The 12,028-nt window shown below is 45.1% G+C and overlaps 1 protein-coding gene across 2 annotated transcripts in view; it reads left to right on the plus strand.

The window, feature by feature from the left end:
* Positions 1–12,028, plus strand: part of LOC128696362 (microtubule-associated protein futsch) — a 245,210-nt gene that overhangs the window by 205,594 nt on the left and 27,588 nt on the right. The gene's annotated exons all lie outside the window — the stretch shown is intronic.

A 12,028-nucleotide genomic window follows, 5' to 3' on the forward strand; every position in this document is an offset into this window, starting at 1 on the left:
GCTGGCTGTCTGTCTGTCATTGTCTGTCTCTGTCTCTGTCTCACAGGTACATATAAATACAATTATACATAATGTAAATTACTTAGGATACATGGACAATATAATAATAATAATAATTGAAGCATGGTGTAAGAGAGTGTGTCATTGTCTTCTCTCTCTACTAATGAGAGTGTTGACATTTGAGGAGGGGCATCTTATCTCTCCACTAATGAGAGTGTTGATATTGATGAGGGGCGTCTTGTCTTATCTTATCTCTCCACTAATTAGAGTGGTGACATTTGATGAGGGTACACTGCCTTCCCTTTATTTGTTTTCACTTTACACATAAACATGTTTGTCTATCTGTCTGCTTCTCTCTTTTTCTGTCTATCTGTCTGCCTGCTTCTCTTTCTGTCTCTGTCTCAGAGACACTAGTGAACCAACACATTTTACACTCAATGCAGTAGTCACATCTGAATCTGATTCTTAGTATTTGCCAGTGTGGATTTTTTGGGTTATCCTAGGTAATTTACACTATGTATAATTGTATTTGTGTACCTGTGACAGAGAGAGAGACATAATGAAACAACTGTGAAGTATGTGAGGAACTCATCATGAGATTCAAGGAAGTGTTCACAGAGGAGACAGAAGGGGCTCCAGAAAGACGGAGAGGTGGGGTACACCACCAAGTGCTGGACACGGTGCACACAACCGACGAAGAAGTGAAAAGGGTTCTGAGTGAGTTAGATACCTCAAAGGCAATGGGGCCGGATAACATCTCTCCATGGGTCCTGAGAGAGGGAGCAGAGGTGCTATGCGTACCCCTAACAACAATATTCAATACATCTATCGAAACAGGGAGATTGCCCGAGGCATGGAAGACAACAAATGTAGTCCCAATCTTTAAAAAAAGGAGACAGACATGAAACACTAAACTACAGACCAGTGTCACTGACATGTATAGTATGCAAAGTCATGGAGAAGATTATCAGGAGAAGAGTGGTAGAACACCTAGAAAGGAATGATCTCTTCAACAGCAGCCAATATGGTTTCAGGGACGGTAAATCCTGTGTCACAAACCTAGTGGAGTTCTATGACAGGGTGACAGCAGTAAGACAAGAGAGAGAAGGGTGGGTAGATTGCATTTTCTTGGACTGTAAGAAGGCATTTGACATAGTTCCACACAAGAGATTAGTGCAAAAACTGGAGGACCAGGCAGGGATAACAGGGAAGGCACTACAATGGATCAGGGAATACTTGTCAGGAAGAGAGCAGCGAGTCATGGTACGTGGCGAGGTGTCAGAGTGGGTGCCTGTGACCAGCGGGGTCCTACAGGGGTCAGTCCTAGGACCAGTGCTGTTTCTGGTATTTGTGAGCGACATGATGGAAGGAATAGACTCCGAAGTGTCCCTGTTTGCAGATGATGTGAAGTTGGTGAGAAGAATTCATTTGATCGAAGACCAGGCAGAACTACAAAGGGATTTGGACAGGTTACAGACCTGGTCCAGCAATTGGCTCCTGGAGTTCAACCCCACCAATTGCAAAGTCACGAAGATTGGGGAAGGACAAAGAAGACAGCAGACGGAGTACAGTCTAGGGGGGCCAGAGACTACAAACCTCACTCAAGGAAAAAGATCTTGGGGTGAGTATAACACCAGGCACATCTCCTGAGGCACACATCAACCAAATAACTGCTGCAGCATATGAGCACCTAGCAAACCTCAGAACAGCATTCCAACATCTTAATAAGGAATCGTTCAGGACCCTGTACACCATGTACGTTAGGCCCATATTGGTGTATGCGGCACCAGTTTGGAACCCACACCTAGACAAGCACGTAAAGAAACTAGAGAAAGTGCAAAGGTTTGCAACAAGACTAGTTCCCAGCTAAGGGGTATGTCCTACGAGGAGAGGTTAAGGGAAATCGACCTGATGACACTGGAGGACAGGAGAGATACGGGGGACGTGATAATGACATACAAAATACTGAGGGGAATTGTCAAGGTGGACAAAGACAGAATGTTCCAGAGATGGGACACAGTTGGAAGCTGAAGACACAGATGAATCACAGGGATGTTTGGAAGTATTTCTTCAGCCACAGAGTAGTCAGTAAGTGGAATAGTTTGGGAAGAGATCCTCTTCAAGGGGGGCTCCTTGGCGTGGTGAAGAGGCTCTTGGTCTGAGGAATTAGACCTGTCGGTCTTCTTCCTCAGACCGAACCTAATTACCCCCCAATCTCCCCTCCCCTATCCCATCCTCCCCTTTTTCCTTTCCTCCTCCTCCTCCCCACCCCTCCCTTTTGCCCTTCCTCTTTTTGGCCTTTGGGATTTCTCCCACAGGCTCGCTAGTTCCTAGGTAGGGGAAAGGATACCGGGGTCTATTCCATTCCGTTGAGGTTCTTGGCGGTGGCGTAGTTTTCCGTGGAATCTGGATCGCCTGGGGATGTCCCGATCCCTCTCCGGTATCCCGGAGTAGCTTTGGGTGTCTTTCGGGCGACGGGTGTATCTCTGGAAGCCACCTTTCGGATTCCGGGGGTGGTGGTGGTCCCACGCCTAAACGCCAACGACAGTTACCTGCTGATGATACTTCTCCACCTTCTCGTTCTTCTCAGAAACGATCGACACGTCCTTCACTACCTTTCCACGCTCAGTTTCAGACTGAACAATGGACTAAATTCTTCACTTTACGACCGACTTCCTCTACTGCCTATCTTTCTGACCACAGTATTGGCAAGGCACTCCTATGCCATGTTGGTGAAGATATTTCTTTTCATGCTCTTAAGAGCGGTGCGCGCATCATTACCGTACAGAATGCTACCCAGGCTCATGAGCTCTCTCGTCTTTCCCATATCGATACTGTTCCTGTCACTCTTGAAAAACATCATTCCCTCAATTCTTGTAGTGGTACCGTCATTCTGCCCCATACTATAGTTCAAGAAAATTTCCAGACATGTGGCACTGACATTCTTGAACAGCTGGAACTCCAAGATCTCCCAGTCCTCAAGGTAGACACTTATGTTCTTCCTGCCCGCGGGCGGAGACGATACCCTAGCAATGTGGCTCGTTTAACTTCTGACAGCCGAGAACTCCCATCCTCAGTTTATATAGCAGGACATCGGTTACAAGTTCGAAAGGTGATCCCTACACCACAACAGTGTAGAAATTGCTGGCGATTTGGCCATCCAGCGAAATATTGCAGATCTATCGCCGAATGCCCACTCTGTGGTGCCGATGACCATTCTAATACGTCTTGCAATCGATCTCCCTCTTGCCTTAACTGTCATGAGGCTCACCCTTCGTACTCTCGCCGTTGTCAAGTCTATTTAAACGAGCGGGAAATCCGTTACCTCAAAGAGACAGAAGGTCTCCCTTATGCCATGGCAGTTTCTCATCTCCGCCTCCAAGGGGGACTCCCACGTGTTTCTTATTCCCGTGTTTCTTATTCCCGTGTTTCAAAACGTCCCCCCACTTCTGGTATCCCATCTTCTACACCCACCTCTGTGGTTACCTCTCCCATAGTCACTCCTGTATCTAATCCTTTTGCTGTCCTCGGCTCAGACGTCCCTACTTCAACGCCTCAGTCTGATCTCGCTTCTTCGAGTTCTCTCTCACAAGCCTCAGTATCGACGAGACCTCGTACGACACCTCCTCCCAATCATCCCTCTACTTCTCAAAAGTCAAAAGAAGGTCCGTTAACACCTCCTACCCATCTTCCACCTCCTCATTTTACCCTCCCTGTCTCTGTCCCTGGTTCTCCCCCTCTCACTGGCTCAGTTACAAGTGTAGAGGTTCACCCTCCTCCTCGTACTGTACCTTCCTCCCCTGTTCCCTCCCAAGTTTCTTCCTCTTCTACCACCTCCCAGGTTCCTGCCTCTTCTGTCCCCTGCCACGCTTCTCCAGTTCCCTCCACCCTTTCGCCCCCCCTCCTACCTTGGTACAGTCCAATACAGTTCCAATCTTTACTCATCCTCCCCCTACCATTTCCAATATTGTCTCCCATACGACGTCTCTGAATTCCGAAACACTTGAAGCAATCTCTGAATATATTGCAGAGACCAAACCATCAATGGACACTGATCCACCTTCCGCTCTTTCTCTCTCCTCTGCTCCATCTGCGCAACTCCTTTCTTCACAGCGCACCGTTCCTTCGCTGCTTGAACGTTTTCCACTGCCTCCGCATGTGGACTTTTCTAACCCCTCTAGTCCGTAGGAACCCTTACCTGCGGATTTCAAGTATCTTTATCATTGCCAATCATGGCCTATTTACAGTGGAATATACGCGGCCTCAGGGGTAATCGGGGTGAGCTTCAGATGTTACTCTCCCAGTTTGCCCCTGTTGGTGTTTGCTTACAGGAACCAAAATTACACTCTGCTGTTATTTCTCCCATCTCAGGCTATAATTTATTGTATTCTTCAGATCCTTTTCCTGATGGGACCTTTAATGAAAGTGCCCTTCTTCTACGCACTGATATTCCGTACCATCAGCTATTTGTTCATACTTCGCTGCATTACACAGCAGCCCGTATCCACTTACATAGGTGGTATACGTTCTGTTCTTTATATCTCTCTCCTTCTTGGGCATTATCTATTCCGGATATTGCCTTCCTTGTTTCGTCATTACCGCCACCGATTCTGTTACTTGGTGATTTTAATGCCCACCATTTCCTCTAGGGGGGGTCTCACTGTGATTCCCGTGGAATTCAGTTAGAGGCTTTTCTTGCCACCCACCCCCTCCATGTTTTAAATACAGGTACTCACACCCATTTTGATCCTCAGACTCATACTCTCTCTTGCATCGATCTCTCAGTCTGCTCTTCCTCCGCCGCATTAGACTTCACTTGGTCTGTTCTCCCGGACTTACGTGACAGGGATCATTTCCCAATCATTCTTACTTCCCCTTCATATTCGCCACCTCTTCGCACCCCACGCTGGCAATTTAATCGGGCAAATTGGAACCTTTACTCACACCTAACTGTTTTTAAAGAGGTTCCTTCTTCGTCCTCCATCGATGAGCTTTTACACCTCTTCTCGTCCTCCATTTTCACCGCAGCTTCTCATTCTATACCCCAAACTTCGGGCAGGCATTCTCAGAAATGCGTGCCTTGGTGGTCTCCTGCTTGTGCTCATGCAGTACGTTTGAAACGCGCTGCATGGGGCAGGTACCGGTACAATAGAACCACAGAGAGACTCCTTGATTTTAAACAGAAGCGTGCGATCGCTCGCCGTGTCACCCGTGACGCTAAACGCACTTGCTGGCGAGATTATGTCTCCACCATCACCTCTGCTTCCTCTATGAGTGCAGTCTGGAAAAAAGTACGAAAACTGAGTGGTAAATATTCTCCTGACCCGGCTCCTGTTCTGCGGGTTGCCGGTGTTGATATACCAAACCCACTAGATGTTGCCAATGAAATTGGCAATCATCTGGTCCGTATTTCTCAGGGACTCCATCTATGCCCCTCATTTCTTTCCTCAAAGTCTGCCAGAGAGTTAGCACCCTTGGACTTTTCTTCTCTCAGAGAAGAACAGTATAATGTGCCTTTTATACTTCAAGAACTGGAGGCAACACTCTCAGCTTGTCGATCATCGGCAGCTGGGCCCGACGACATTCATATTCATATGCTACAACATTTACATCAGTCAGCCCTTGCAGTCCTATTACACCTTTACAATCTTATTTGGTCACAAGGAGTTCTTCCACAGCTGTGGAAATCCGCCATTGTTCTCCCTTTCCGCAAACCAGGCACTACGGGACATGAAACCTCCCACTATCGTCCCATTGCTCTTACCAGTGCAGTTTGCAAAGTAATGGAACGCCTAGTAAATAGACGTTTAGTGTAGTATTTAGAGACATACAACAGTCTCTCCACTCATCAATATGGCTTTCGTAAGGGACGTTCTACCATAGACCCCTTACTACGCTTGGATACGTATGTTTGTAATGCCTTTGCGAATAACCACTCAGTTATTGCCATATTTTTTGACCTTGAGAAGGCATATGACACAACTTGGAGGTATAATATTTTAGCCCAAGCCCACTCCTTAGGCCTTCGAGGCAATCTACCATCCTTCCTTAAGAACTTTTTAACTGACAGGCATTTCCGTGTTCGGGTTAATAATGTGCTCTCCCCGGACTTTATCCAAGCTGAAGGTGTCCCCCAGGGATGTGTTCTGAGCACAACACTTTTTCTCCTTGCTATTAATGATTTGGCCTCTAGTCTTCCATCAAATATTTGGTCATCACTCTATGTTGATGACTTCGCTATTGCCTGTGCAGGCACTGACTGTCTTTTCATTACAGTTTCTCTCCAACATGCAGTCGACCGTGTTTCCAATTGGGCCACCACACGTGGGTTTAAATTTTCCAGCACTAAAACCCACCAAATTACTTTCACTAGACGCTCTGTCATCTCCGATCATCCTTTGTACCTCTATGGCTCCCGTATCCCTGAACGTGATACAGTCAAGTTTCTGGGCCTCCTCTTTGATCGTAGGTTATCCTGGAAACCTCACATTACCTCTCTGAAGGCAACTTGTCACAGCCGGCTGAACCTTCTTAAAACCCTTGCTCATCTTTCATGGGGAGCTGATCGTCGAACCCTCCTTCGCCTACATTCCACCCTTATTTTATCGAAACTTGATTATGGTGACCAGATCTATTCAGCGGCATCTCCTGCTACTCTCTCTAGCCTTAACCCCATTCATCACCAAGGATTACGTTTATGCCTTGGTGCTTTTCGCTCTTCCCCTGTCGAGAGCCTCTATGCAGAAGCGAACGTTCCATCCTTATCCGATCGCCGTGATGCCCATTGCCTGCGCTACTATGTACGCTCTCATGATCTCCGCAATCCTTCCATTTATAGAATGGTCACTGATATTAGTAGACATTCTTTATTTGTTCGCCGCCCCTGTTTACTCCGTCCCTTCTCTCTTCACCTTCATTCGCTCTAGTCTTCTCTTCAACTACCACCTTTCTATGTACATGTAGCATCTCACTTTTCCCTACCCCCCTGGGAAGTTCCAGCTGTTCGAGTCTGTTCTTTCTCCCTCCCTTGCTCGAAAGCCCAACTGTCTACGGTCGCTTCCTGCTCTCTTTTTCTTGACCACTTTCACTCTCATTCTCATGCCATTGCTGTGTACACAGATGGCTCTAAGTCTTCTGAGGGTGTAGGATTCGCAGCAGTGTTTCCGGACAGCGTCGTACAAGGGCATTTACTATCTTCGGCTAGTATTTTTACTGCTGAATTATATGCCATCCTTACAGCACTTATCAGTATTGCATCTATGCCTGTTTCATCATTTGTGGTTGTCTCAGACTCCCTTAGTGCTTTACAGGCTATACAAAAATTTGATACACCTCACCCCTTAGTCCTCCGTATCCAACTTTGGCTACGCCGCATCTTTACCAAGCATAAAGATATTGTTTGTTGTTGGGTCCCTGGTCATGTTGACGTACAGGGCAATGAACAGGCAGACACTGCTGCGCGGTCAGCAGTACATGACCTACCAGTTTCTTATAGAGGTATTCCATTTACGGACTATTTTGCTGCAATATCTTCCCACCTTCACACCCGTTGGCAACAACGTTGGTCTACTATGCTCGGCAACAAACTTCAATCTATTAAACCGAGTATAGGTTACTGGCCGTCTTCTTATCACCAGTGTCGAGGTTGGGAGACTACTCTCTCCCGTCTTCGCACTGGCCATAATCGTCTTACTCATGGATATCTCATGGAGAGGCGTCTTGCTCCTCTCTGTGAGAATTGCCAAGCTCCATTATCAGTCAGCCACATTCTGTTGGACTGCCCACTTTATCAACGAGCACGCAGAATTTACCTCTGTCGTCGTCTTCACTCCGCTGCTCTCTCTTTACCTTCCCTTCTCGCTGATGGACCCACCTTTCATCTGGACTCTCTCATTGACTTTTTGACAACAACTGACTTACTTCATAAATTCTGATACCTTCAGCCCTTTCTACTTCAATCTCTTGCTACCCTCTACCCCCGTACTATCCCCTGCCCCGCTTTTTTCTGTAACCTGCTGATCATCCCTCTTCCCTTCTGCCATCCAATACCCTCGCTTCCTTCCCTACCCTGCAGCGCTGTATAGCCCTTGTGGCTTAGCGCTTGTTTTTGATTATAATAATAATTGGGAAGAGATGTAGTGGAGGCAGGATCCATACATAGCTTTAAGCAGAGGTGTGATAAAGCTCACGGTTCAAGGAGAGTGGCCTAGTAGCGACCAGTGAAGAGGCGGGGCCAGGAGCTGGGACTCGACCCCTGCAACCACAACTAGGTGAGTACAGCCAGCCAGTTAGCCAGCCAGCAAGCCTGCTTCCTTCCCTACTACCCCCACTGCCTCCCCCCCCCCTTACTGCCTTTCCCCACCACTCAGACTGCTGGAGAGTGAGGTATTCCTTACGCTTGGCTTATTTGCAAAGGCGCTCTGAATTACCACTCCCACAATGCAATGCGGGTGCATAGGTTTTTTCCTTATTGCGCACACTTACCACACACCCATTCTATCACATGTAGGCTTATTAGCTCTCTCCTGCTCAATTTGAAGGTGCTAGAATTTATGCGTACTAGTACGACACCAACCCAACCCTGGAGCGTAAGCCATACTAGAACGGCACCAACCCTGAAAGGGTTAAGGGTTAAGGTCAACATGTCTACAAAATTCCCTTAGGTGGTTATTATGCACAGTATTTCATATATTTCATGAACTTTTTCAGCAGTAGTATTTTTTTTTTCTTTTTTAGATATCTATCCCCTACCCTTCTTTAATTTTGTTTAGGTTTACAAAGATCTTAAAAACTCAGTTTTACTGTCATAGATAATGATACTTTGGCTGAGTTCCTAATAAACACAAACTATCTGAAGTTGAATAATTTACTTCTATTTATTGGGATCACCTCTGATAGTTTTCCAATGGGCACATCAGAGTAACTATGTTAGTAATAGATACACTTTGTTTAGGTTTCTTTGTTTATTAGGTATTAAAATACATCTCCCATCATTATATTGAAAATGTCCTCTTCCATTGACTTTTTTATTTATTAACCCTTTCACTGTCCAGACCCCCAGAAATTAATATTGCTCTCAGTGTACACTTTTTTTTTTTTTTTTCAATTCCTTCTGAAATGGTGGAGAATCTTTTTCTGAAGGTAATGACAGGTGGGGATATAGTTTTGGAATGGTTTGTGCAATTATTTAATAAATGTATGGAAGAGGGTAAGGTACCTAGGGATTGGCAGAGAGCATGTATAGTTCCTTTGTATAAAGGCAAAGGGGATAAAAGAGAGTGCAAAAATTATAGGGGGATAAGTCTGTTGAGTATACCTGGCAAAGTGTATGGTAGAGTTATTATTGAAAGAATTAAGAGTAAGACGGAGAATAGGATAGTAGATGAACAAGGAGGCTTTAGGAAAGGTAGGGGGTGTGTGAACCAGGTGTTTACAGTGAAACATATAAGTGAACAGTATTTAGATAAGGCTAAAGAGGTCTTTGTGGCATTTATGGATTTGGAAAAGGCGTATGACAGGGTGGATAGGGGGGCAATGTGGCAGATGTTGCAGGTGTATGGTGTAGGAGGTAGGTTACTGAAAGCAGTAAAGAGTTTTTACGAGGATAGTGAGGCTCAAGTTAGAGTATGTAGGAAAGAGGGAAATTATTTCCCAGTAAAAGTAGGCCTTAGACAAGGATGTGTGATGTCACCGTGGTTGTTTAATATATTTATAGATGGGGTTGTAAGAGAAGTAAATGCGAGGGTCTTGGCAAGAGGCATGGAGTTAAAAGATAAAGAATCACACATAAAGTGGGAGTTGTCACAGTTGCTCTTTGCTGATGACACTGTGCTCTTAGGAGATTCTGAAGAGAAGTTGCAGAGATTGGTGGATGAATTTGGTAGGGTGTGCAAAAGAAGAAAATTGAAAGTGAATACAGGAAAGAGTAAGGTTATGAGGATAACAAAAAGATTAGGTGATGAAAGATTGGATATCAGATTGGAGGGAGAGAGTATGGAGGAGGTGAATGTATTCAGATATTTGGGAGTGGACGTGTCAGCGGATGGGTCTGTGAAAGATGAGGTGAATCATAGAATTGATGAGGGGAAAAGAGTGAGTGGTGCACTTAGGAGTCTGTGGAGACAAAGAACTTTGTCCTTGGAGGCAAAGAGGGGAATGTATGAGAGTATAGTTTTACCAACGCTCTTATATGGGTGTGAAGCATGGGTGATGAATGTTGCAGCGAGGAGAAGGCTGGAGGCAGTGGAGATGTCATGTCTGAGAGCAATGTGTGGTGTGAATATAATGCAGAGAATTCGTAGTTTGGAAGTTAGGAGGAGGTGCGGGATTACCAAAACTGTTGTCCAGAGGGCTGAGGAAGGGTTGTTGAGGTGGTTCGGACATGTGGAGAGAATGGAGCGAAACAGAATAACTTCAAGAGTGTATCAATCTGTAGTGGAAGGAAGGTGGGGTAGGGGTCGGCCTAGGAAAGGTTGGAGGGAGGGGGTAAAGGAGGTTTTGTGTGCGAGGGGCTTGGACTTCCAGCAGGCATGCGTGAGCGTGTTTGATAGGAGTGAATGGAGACAAATTGTTTTTAATACTTGACGTGCTGTTGGAGTGTGAGCAAAGTAACATTTATGAAGGGGTTCAGGGAAACCGGCAGGCCGGACTTGAGTCCTGGAGATGGGAAGTACAGTGCCTGCACTCTGAAGGAGGGGTGTTAATGTTGCAGTTTAAAAACTGTAGTGTAAAGCACCCTTCTGGCAAGACAGTGATGGAGTGAATGATGGTGAAAGATTTTCTTTTTCAGGCCACCCTGCCTTGGTGGGAATCGGCCAGTGTGATAAAAAAAAAATGACACCAGAAGTACAAAACTTGATGGAAAACTTATGGAATTACACAGGCTCAAAATTAGCAGTCTGGGTGTAATTTATGCATCAGTGATTTTGTCCACTTTGTCATATTTTAAGTCCGTGCCATTGCTCTGTTCCACCAAATTCTTAGCTATATCACTAATCTGCCCAATTAACTATTACAGCTACCCTATAAAGTGCACAGAAGTAGGTAATTTGCCTAGGTTTAAAAATAGAGTACAAAATAAACACTGTAGATATTCCTCACAGTAAAACATTTCCTCTTTTCATTAATCACATTCCCATACCTCTCCTCACTTGCCTTTAATTTTGAATTCATAAAAGCACATACAAAAATAGATTTACTCTGTTTCTTGGCTAATACAATATAAGCAGGAATACTTGGTCTTGGTTAACAGAATCCCAATAATTGAATCAGATATATTAAAACCTCACAAAACAAACTGGTTAGCTGGATTTGAGGCCTGGAGGTGGGAATTACAGTGCCTGCACTCTGAAGGCAGGATGGGGATATTTGTAGTTTTGAACTGAAGTATCAGCATGCCTCTGGCAAGACAGTGATGGAGTGAGTGATGCTTTCTTATTTTTTGGGGTCACCCTATCACAGTGGGAATCAGCCAGGGTGTTGAAAAAGAAGAAAAACAGAGTGGGAGGGGTTGTAGGGTGGCGTTATCCATCCTTAGGAAAATCAGCAAAAATCAAATATTTCCAGAACTTTAAGCCTAATTTCAAGTTATTTCCAGTCCTGAAACCAACCAAAGTCATCTTTATTTCAATAGAACATCTTCCAGTAGTCAGTAAAATCATGAAAACCATCCTAGAAAACACCTCAAAGTCATTAATTTAAACCAAACACTTGGTCAGCTTTTTTTCTTCTTCCATCGTGCACCACATGGGGCAGGATTTTTTTTTATATTGCACATACTCGCCACACAGACCCATTCTCTCATATCTAGGCCAAAATTTACTGTTCACAACTTATCTGAGTGAGTTGAGCTCACGACAGAACTATGTGAAGGACCCTGGCCTCAGTGATAAAGCTCTATGTGATAGCCACTATAAAGGTTAAATAAAGCTCCATGTTATATGCCCAGTATTGGAACACATTTTTGGGGCCTATTTTTCTCAGCCTCCTAGAGCAAGTAGATATATTTCAGTTACATCAGCAGCCGAAA

Source organism: Cherax quadricarinatus, chromosome 31 (assembly GCF_038502225.1).
Source record: "Cherax quadricarinatus isolate ZL_2023a chromosome 31, ASM3850222v1, whole genome shotgun sequence".
Classification (NCBI taxonomy): domain Eukaryota; kingdom Metazoa; phylum Arthropoda; class Malacostraca; order Decapoda; family Parastacidae; genus Cherax; species Cherax quadricarinatus.